The sequence below is a fragment of the Narcine bancroftii genome, chromosome 4 (assembly GCF_036971445.1).
Source record: "Narcine bancroftii isolate sNarBan1 chromosome 4, sNarBan1.hap1, whole genome shotgun sequence".
Lineage (NCBI taxonomy): Eukaryota > Metazoa > Chordata > Chondrichthyes > Torpediniformes > Narcinidae > Narcine > Narcine bancroftii.
The window spans coordinates 802,688-809,852 of NC_091472.1; positions in this window are offsets into that span (position 1 = coordinate 802,688).

Below are 7,165 nucleotides of genomic sequence, written 5' to 3' on the forward strand. Positions count from 1 at the left end.
TCACATGTTGCAGCCCCGGTTCTCAGGCAGGTCCCGAGGATGGAGGGGTGTGGGCAGAGCCCCCTTTATGGGAATGCTGAGGGGAGAGGTCACAGGTACGGGACAGGGTCCACGACGCCTTTCCCAGTCAGGAATTGAGTTCATTTACAAGGACAAATAAAGGGTGAGTTGGGGAAATGAGAGGCCAGCCAGCGAGAAGCAGCCCAGTGAGTGAGCGGCCTAGTGAAGGCGTAGGAAACGAAGCTTTGGCGAGCAGGGCTCCCACTGAGGCAGGGTTGGTCAGTTTAATTAACTTAATTTAATGTAAGAGCTGGTTATGGATGCAGTTGGGGTCATCCTGTGCTCCGACTGCAGGATGTGGGAGGTCAGGGACAGATGTTCCTGATCCCAACACCTGCAAAAGGTACATCCAGCTGCAGCTCTTGGGACATCGAGTTAGGGAACTGGAGATGTAGTTGGATGAGCTTTGCATCGTAAGGGAGGAAGAGACAATGATCAATCAGAGTTACAGGGAGATGGTCACCCCAGACAGACAGGAGTCAGCTGACTGGGCGACTGTGAGGAAAGGGAAGGGGGAGGAGACAGACAGTGCTGAGTGCCCCTGCGGCCATTCCCCTCAATAATAAGCCTACTATTTTAGATACTGTGGGGGGTGAGGGGGAACAGCCTACCAGAGGCAAGTCGTGGTGGTTAGTTCTCTGACACAAGGGCTGGCCCCTCGGCTCAGAAGGGAAGGGGGGAAAAGAGGAGATCTCTTGTAATTGGGGACTCGCTGGTTACGGGAGCAGATAGGAGGTTTGGTGGACAAAATCGGGGCTCCCACCTGGTAGCTACCTCCCAGGTACCAGGGTCAAGGACATCTCTGATCGAGTTCACAGTATTCTGGAGGGGAAGGGCGAGCAGCCGGATCTTGTGGTCCACCTGGGGACCAATGATGTAGATAGGAGTGGGGATGAGGTCCTGAAGAGGGAATATAGGGAGATAGGGAAGAAGTTAAAAAGCAGGACCTCGGGGTTGGAGATCTTGGGATTGGTTCCTGTGCCATGTGCCAGAGAGGGCAAGAACAGGAAGACGTAGTGAATGAACGTGTGGCTGAAAAGTTGGTGCAGGAGGCAGGGGTTCAGATTTGTGGATCATTGGGAACTTGTCTGGGGAAAGTCTGACCTGTACAAAAGGGACAGGCTTCACCTGGACTGGAGGGGTCCAATATCCTGGCGGGTAGGTTTGGTAGAGCTGGTGGGGAGGGTTAAAATTAGTTTGGCAGGGGGTGGGAATCAGAATGAGAGTGTGGAGATTAGGGTAGAAGGACAAGTAGATTTGAAGGGAGAAAGGAATCAGATTTTTAAAGTTAATAAAGGGGGGGTGGTAAAAGTAGATAGAGATCAAAGGAGTGAATGTGGGGACATTCTCTCATGTCAATATTTCAATGCAAAGAGCTCAGTGAGAAAGAGGGGTGAGCTTAGAATAGGGGAAAGGCATGTAAACACTAATGGGGATGTATTATCAACCCCTAATGGGCTGAGGGAATTAGAGGAGCACATTTATAAGGAGATATCATATATGTGTAATAAACATAAGGTGGTGATTATAGGAGATTTTAACTTTCCACACATTGACTGGGATGTCCCTACTGTAAAAGGGCTGGATGGGTTGGAGTTTGTCAAATGTGTTCAGGAAAGTTTTCTAAATCAATATGTACAAGAACCGACTCGAGAAGTGGCAGAATTGGATCTCCTATTATGGAACGAGGTAGGTCAGGGGACAGAGGTTTGTGTTGGGGAACACTTTGGGTCTCGTGATTACAATACTATTAGTCTTAGGCTAGTAATAGAAGAGAATAGAGATGGGCCACAGGTTGAGATTCTTGATAGGAAGAAAGCAAATTTCAAGGGGATGAGAAGATTTGAGGGTGTCAATTAGGGTAAGATATTTTCAGGGGTGGATGCAGCTGATAAATGAAGGATATTCAAAGGAGAAGTTCTGAGAGGGCAGAGTCAGTCTGTCCCCGTGAGGATTAAAGGAACGGTTAGAAACTGTAGGGAGCCTTGGTTTTCAAAAGATATTGGGAACTTGGTTTGGAGGAAGAGGGATGTGTACAACAGGTATAAACAGCAAGGAAGGGATGAACTGTTTGAGGAATATAAGGAGGGTAAAAGAAATCTTAAGAAGGAAATTAGAATGGCGAAAAGGAGAAATGAAGCTGCTTTGGCAGGAAAAGTAAAAATAAATCCAAAGGGTTTTGACAGGTACATTAAAAGTAAAAAAATAGTGAGGGATAAAATTGGGCCCCTTGAAGATCGGAGAAGGAGGGCGGGGAGGCATCATGAGAAGCCAAAGGAGATAAATGAAATTTTAAACAATTTTATTCTTCCATATTCACTAAGGAAAAGAATATTGAGCCAGATGAAGTGAAGAAATATAGTAGGGAGCTCATGGATAATATAAGAATTAATGAGGAGGTAGTGTTGGCTATATTGAAAAAGATCAGGGTGGATATTTCTCCAGGTCCCGACAAAATATTCCCTCGGAACCTGAGGGAGGTTAATGAACAAATAATGGAGGCGTTGACAGAAATATTTAAAATGTCACTGGCCACGGGGGCAGTGCCGGAGGACTGGAGGGTGGCTCATGTTGTTCTGGTATTCAAAAAAGGATCCAAAAGTAATTATAGGCCTGTAAGTCTGATGTTGGTGGTGAGTAAATTAATGGAAAATGTTCTTAGAGATGGTATATACAATTATTTGGAAGGACAGGGATTGATTCGGAGTAGACAGCATGGTTTTGTACATGGTAGATCATGTCTAATAAATCTTGTTGAGTTTTTCGAGGGGGTTACTAAAAAGGTTGATATGGGGAAGGCGGTGGATGTTGTCTATTTGGACTTTTGATAAGGTTCCCCACAAGAGGTTAGTAAGGAAGGTGGAAGCATTAGGGATTAATGATGAAGTAGTGAAATGGATTCAACAATGGTTGGATGGGAGATGCCAGAGAGTAGAGGTGGAAATTGTTTGTCGAACTGGAGGGCAGTGTCGAGTAGATCTGCCTCAGGGATCGGTACTGGGTCCACTGCCGTTTGTCATATATATTAAGGATCTAGATGAGAGGGTGGAAAATTGGATTAGTAAATTTGCAGATGATACAAAGGTTGGCGGTGTTGTGGACAGTGAGGAAGATTATCAAAGCTTACAGGGTGATATAGGACAGTTAGAAGAATGGGCTGAATGATGGCAGATGGAGTATAATACTGATAAATGTGAGGTGCTACATTTTAGTAGGAATAATCAAAATAGGTCATACATGTTAAATGGTCGACAAATGAGGAGTGCAGTGGAACAGACACAGAGGACGGACGGACATTGTAGACAGTGAAAGGGCATTTAGGAGCCATGGTACATAATTCCCTGAAAGTTGAATCACATGTTCTGGATTGGAAAAGAGCAAATTTCGAAGGAATAAGAAGGGATTTGGGGTGTATTGAGTGGGACAGGATATTTTCAGGTAAGGATGTTAATGAAAAATGGAGGATATTCAAAAAAGAAATTTTGAGGGTACAGAGTAGTTATGTCCCAGTGTGGATCAAAGGAAAGGCTGGAAGTCATAGGGAAGCTTGGTTTTCGAGGAGTATTGGAAATTTGGTTAGGAGAAAAAGGGAGGTGTACAAGAGGTATAAAGAGCAGGGAGCTGAGAAGTTGAAGGAGGACTACAAGGAGTATAGAAGGAATCTTAAGAAAGAAATTAGAAAGGCCAAAAAAAGGCATGAAGAGGCTTTGGCTGACAGAGTAGAAATAAATCCAAAGGGTTTCTATAAGTAGATTAAAAGTAAAAGATTAGTGAGGGATAAAATTGGACCCCTTGTAGATAGCGAGGGTAGGCTGAGTGAGAAGTCTGAGGAAATGGGGGAATTTTTGAATGATTTCTTTGCCTCGGGTATTCACTAGGGAAAAAATGTTGATCCAGTTGAAGTAAAGAAAAATTGTGGGGAGGTAATGAAACATATAAGGATAACCGAGGAGGTAGTGATGGCTGTGTTAAAAAAGATAAAGGTGGATAAATCTCCCGGACCGGACAAAATATTCCCTAGGACACTCAGGGAGGCTAGTAGACAGTTAGTGGGGCCATTAACAGAGATATTTAGGATGTCACTGGCCACGGGGTTGGTACCAAAGGATTGGAAGGTGGCGCATGTGGTTCCTCTGTTTAAGAAAGGGTCCAAATGCAAACCTGGGAATTATAGGCCTGTAACTCTGACGTCTGTTGTGGGCAAGTTGATGGAAAGTGTTCTGAGGGATGCTATTTACAAATTTTTGGAGGTACAGGGATTGATAGGGAGTAATCAGCATGGTTTTGTCAGGGGTAGATCATGCTTGACAAACCTGATTGAGTTCTTCGAGGGGGTTACAAAAAAGGTTGATGAAGGGAAAGCTGTGGATGTTGTCTATTTGGACTTTAGTAAAGCTTTTGACAAAGTTCCTCACAGGAGGTTAGGAAAAAAGGTGGAGGCATTAGGTATAAATAAGGAGGTAGTGAAATGGATTCAGCAGTGGTTGGATGGGAGGTGTTAGAGAGTAGTGGTAGAAAATTGTTTGTCCAATTGGAGGCTGGTGACTAGTGGAGTTCCTCAGGGTTCGGTCCTGGGTCCACTATTATTTGTTATATATATTAACGATCTGCAGGTAGGGGTGGAGAATTGGATAAGCAAGTTTGCGGATGACACAAAGATTGGTGGTGTTGTGGACAGTGAGGTAGATTACCGTAGATTAAAAGGTGATTTAGGAAGGCTGGAGGTGTGGGCTGAGAAATGGCTGATGGAATTTAATACAGATAAGTGTGAGGTGCTACATTTTGGAAAGGCAAATCTAAATAGGTCATATACATTGAATGGTAGACAATTGAGGAGTGCAGAGCAACAAAGGGATTTAGGAGTTGTGGTAAATAGTACCCTCAAGGCTGATACTCAGGTAGATGGTGTGGTGAAGAAGGCATTTGGAATGTTGGCCTTCATCAATCGGAGTATTGAATTCAAGAGTAGGGAGGTTATGATGAAATTGTACAAGGCATTGGTGAGGCCAAATTTGGAGTACTGTGTACAGTTTTGGTCACCAAATTATAGGAAAGATATAAACAAAATAGAGAGAGTGCAGAGAAGGTTCACGAGAATGTTGACAGGATTTCAGGGTCTGAGTTACAGGGAAAGGTTGTGCAGACTGGGGCATTTTTCTCTGGAGCGTAGAAGATTGATGGGGGACTTGATAGAGGTGTTTAAGATTTTAAAAAGGACAGACAGAGTAAATGTGGATAGACTTTTTCAATTAAGAGTGGGGGAGATTCAAACTAGAGGGCATGGTTTAAGATTGAAGGGGGAAAATTATAAGGGGAACATGAGGGGAAATTTCTTTACGCAGAGGGTGGTGGGGATGTGGAATGAGCTTCCGGCAGACATGGTCGAGGCAGGATCATTGGTTACATTTAAGGAAAGACTGGATCGTTTCATGGATAGGAGGGGACTAGAGGGGTATGGACCGGGTGCTGGTCAGTGGGACTAGGAGGGTAGGGATTTGCTACGGCATGGACTAGTAGGGCCGAACTGGCCTGTTCTGTGCTGTAAGTGGTTATATGGTTATATGTGGATAGGGTGGTGAAGAAGGCATTTAGTATGTTGGCTTTCCCAAATCAGTGTATAGAACACAGGAGTTGGGATGTTATGTTGAAGTTGTATAAGGTATTGGTGTGGCCAAATTTGGAATATTGTGAGCAATTTTGGTCGCTGAATTACAGGAAGGATATCACCAGTATAGAGGGAGTGCAGAGGAGGTTACGACAATGTTGCCGGGGTTTCAGGGTTTGAGTTAGAGGGACTTATATGGTTGAGCAGGCTGGGACTTTATTCCCTGGAGGGTAGAAGGTGGAGGGATGATTTGATAGAAGTATTCAAAATTATAAGGTGGACAGATAGAGTCAATGTGGACAGGCTTCACCCACTGAAAGTGGGAAGATTCAAACAAGAGGGCACGGATTGAGAGGAAAAGGGGAAAAGTTTAAGGGAAACATGAGGGGGAATTTCTTCACGCAGAGGGTGGTGGGGGTATGGAATGAATTCTGGCAGTGGTGGTAGAAGTGAGATCGATGTGAATATTTAAGGATTAGATGGGTTAGGTACGTGGACGGGAGAGGTGTGGAGGGTTATGGGCCAAATACGGGTCAGTCGGACTGGGTGGGAAATGATGTTCAGCATGGACTAGTTGGGCCAAACTGGCCTGTTTCTGTTCTGTAAATGATTATATGGCTATATGTGATGACTTGGATGTCCTTCCATATGCATCATGTGTCCTTGCTGTCAAGGAAATGACTGTGAATAAGCTGGGCCTGCACCCGCTTTGCTTCCCTGATGGCCTTAGTGTGGTGAATCTATGTTGAATCTATGTGGTGAATAGCTAGAAAGTTTCTACAGTAGCGAACAGCTTCAATGAATATTGGAAACTTGGTTCGAAGAAAAAGGGAGGCGTACATTAGATATAAGAAGCATGGATTTAAGGGGATGTTTGAAAGATACATTGAATGTAAGAGGAATCTTAAAAGAGGAATTAGGAAAGCTAAAAGAAGGTACGAGGAAACTATGGCAAGCAGGGTGAAAACTAATCCAAAAGAGTTCTACAAATATGTTAATGGTAAAAGGAAAGCTAGAGACAAAATTGGACCCTTAGAGAATCAGAGCGGAAAACTGTGTGTGGAGCCTAGAGAAATGGGGGAGATATTGAACAGTTTATTTTCTTCGGTATTCACTAAGGAAAAGGATATTGGGAGATGTGAGATAAAAAAAATCAAATTGGGTAAATATTGGGAATATAGAGATTACAAAAGATGTAGATTTAGGGCTTTTGAAGAATATAAAGGTGGATAAGTCTCCGGGACCAGACGGGATCTTCCCCAGGACATTGAGAGAAGTGAAGGAGGAAATAGCAGAGGCTCTGGCGGTAATTTTCCAAATGTCATTAGATATGGGGATAGTGCCGGAGGATTGGCGCATTGCGCATGTGGTTCCGTTATTTACAAAGGGTTCAAGGAGGAAGCCTGGCAACTATCGGCCTGTAAGTTTGACGTCTGTGGTAGGTAAATTCATGGAGAAAATTCTTAGAGATAGTACTTATAAACATCTGGATAGACAGGG